Consider the following 3,037-nt stretch of genomic DNA (forward strand, 5'->3'; position numbering starts at 1 on the left):
ACAGCACAGAACAGGCCCTTCGGCCCTCGATGTTGTGCCAAGCAATGATCACCCCACTCAAACCCACGTATCCACCCTATACCCGTAACCCAACAACTCACCCCCTTAACCTTACTATTAGGACACTACGGGCAATTTAGCATGGCCAATCCACCTAACCCGCACATCTTTGGACATTCTCCAACTCAGTTGCTGCACATCCTGCGCTTAGATTACCTACAATGTAGGAGGTCCATTCGGCCCATTGAGTCTACAACAACCTTTCAAAAGACCACCGTACGTATAACCAATCCCCTGCCACATCCCCGTAACCCCTATTAGGGGCATTTTATCATGACCAATCCACCTAACCAGCACATCTTTGGAATATGGGAAGAAACCGGAGCGCCCGGAGGAAACTCACGCAGACACGGGGAGAATGTGTGGACTCCGCACAGAGGCTGGGATTGAACCCAGGTCCATGGCACTGTGAGGGAGCAGTGCTAACCAGTGTGATACCCACTTGTGGGCAGAAACACACCCTTTGAGTCTATCCCGGCTGGAATCCATGCCATTTTCATTAAACCTCAGTTCCAGGTGCACACATGCCTCTGTCTATCAGAGAGTTCTGTCTGTTTTACTTGTGGCTATTGTAGATTTACTTTGTCAAACATTTTATCTTTCCCAACCACGACTTATTTTTCATTTTGACTCCAGCAAGGTTGATTTGTGCAGAGATGTGAAGGGCCATAGAGAGTGAAAGAAATGGGATCTTGTAAAAAGCAAATAAAAGTGGTTGAGATGACGATCAATGTAATCATTAATAATGTGGAACAGAAATAAAGTCAGGAAACGACAAAGTCTCTCTCTCTCCTGGACACACTCTCTCTCTCTCTCTCTCCTGGACACTCTCTCTCTCTCTCTCTCTCCTGGACATATTCTCTCTCTGTCTCCTGGACACTCTCTCTCTCTCTCTCTCCCTCTCCTGGACACTCTCTCTCTCTCTCCTGGACATTCTCACTCTCTCTCTCTCTCTCCTGGACATTCTCTCTCTCTCCTGGACATTCTCTCTCTCTCTCTCTCTCTCCTGGACATTCTCTCTCTCTCTCTCCTGGACATTCTCTCTCTCTCTCTCTCCTGGACACTTTCTCTCTCTCTCTCTCCTGGACACACTCTCTCTCTCTCTCTCTCTCCTGGACACTCTCTCTCTCTCTCTCCTGGACATTCTCTCTCTCTCTCTCTCCTGGACACTCTCTCTCTCTCTCTCTCTCTCTCTCTCCTGGACATTCTCTCTCTCCTGGACATATTCTCTCTCTCTCCTGGACATTCTCTCTCTCTCCTGGACATTCTCTCTCTCTCTCTCTGGACATTCTCTCTCTCTCTCTCTCTCTCTCTCCTGGACATTCTCTCTCTCTCTCTCTCTCTCCTGGACATTCTCTCTCTCTCTCCTGGACATTCTCTCTCTCTCTCTGGACATTCTCTCTCTCTCTCTCCCCTCTCCTGGACACTCTCTCTCTGTCTCTCTCTCTCTCCTGGACACATTCTCTCTCTCTCTCTCTCTCCTGGACACTCTCTCTCTCTCTCTCTCTCCTGGACACGCTCTCTCTCTCTCTCCTGGACACATCTCTCTCTCTCTCTCTCTCCTGGACACTCTCTCTCTCTCTCTGGACACGCTCTCTCTCTCTCTCTCTCCTAGACATTCTCTCTCTCTCTCTCCTGGACATTCTCTCTCTCTCTCTCCTAGACATTCTCTCTCTCTCTCCTAGACACTCTCTCTCTCTCTCTCTCTTAGACACTCTCTCTCCTAGACATTCTTTCTCTCTCTCTCTCTCTCTCCTAGACACACTCTCTCTCTCCTAGACATTCTCTCTCTCTCTCTGACACACTCTCTCTCTCTCCTGGACACACACTCTCTCTCTCTCCTGGACACACTCTCTCTCTCTCCTGAACACACACTCTCTCTCTCTCTCTCTCTCCTGGACACGCGCTCTCTCTCCTAGACACTCTCTCTCTCTCTCTCCTAGACACTCTCTTCTCTCTCTCTCTCTCCTGGACACACTCTCTCTCTCTCTCCTGGACACACTCTCTCTCTCTTTCCTGGACACTCTCTCTCTCTCTCTCTCTCCTAGACTCTCTCTCTCTCTCTCCTAGACACTCTCTCTCTCTCTCTCTCCTGGACACATTCTCTCTCTCGCTCTCTCTCTCTCTCCTAGACACTCTCTCTCTCTCTCCACACTCTCTCTCTCGCTCTCTCTCTCTCTCCTGGACACTCTCTCTCTCTTTCTGGACACTCTCTCTCTCTCTCTCTCTCCTGGACATTCTCTCTCTCTCTCTCCTAGACACTCTCTCTCTCTCTCTCTCCTAGACACTCTCTCTCTCTCTCCTGGACACTCTCTCGCTCTCTCTCTCTCTCCTGGCGGAACATCTCTCTTCTATACTAGACACTCTCTCTCTCTCCTGGACACTCTCTCACTCTCTCTCTCTCTCTCCTGGACATTCTCTCTCTCTCTCTCCTAGACCTCTCTCTCTCTCCCTGGACACTCTCTCTCTCTCTCTCTCCTAGACACTCTCTCTCTCTCTCCTGGACACTCTCTCTCTCTCTCTCCTAGACACACTCTCTCTCTCTCTCTCTCTGGACACTCTTCTCTCTCTCTCTCTCTCCTGGACACTCTCTCTCTCTCTCTCCTAGACACTCTCTCTCTCTCTCTCTCCTGGACACACTCTCTCTCTCTCTCTCTCTCTCTCCTGACACTCTCTCTCTCTCTCTCCTGGACACTCTCTCTCTCTCTCCCTCTCCTAGACTCTCTCTCTCTCTCTCTCCTGGACAGTTCTGTTGCAATCCTGTCTGATCACTGACGGACTCCTCAGTATCCAGGGAGGCGTGCGGGCGACTCCTCTATCCAGACGGTGCGGTCTGCTCTCTATCCCAGAGGCAGGTGCGGCGGACTCCTCCAGTATCCCAGGAGGCGGTGCGGGCGGACTCCTCCAGTTATCCCAGGAGGCGGTGCGGGCGGACTCCCCCATTATCCCAGGAGGCGGTGCGGGCGGACTCCTCCAG

This window comes from Scyliorhinus canicula, chromosome 12 (genome assembly GCF_902713615.1).
Source record: "Scyliorhinus canicula chromosome 12, sScyCan1.1, whole genome shotgun sequence".
Lineage (NCBI taxonomy): Eukaryota > Metazoa > Chordata > Chondrichthyes > Carcharhiniformes > Scyliorhinidae > Scyliorhinus > Scyliorhinus canicula.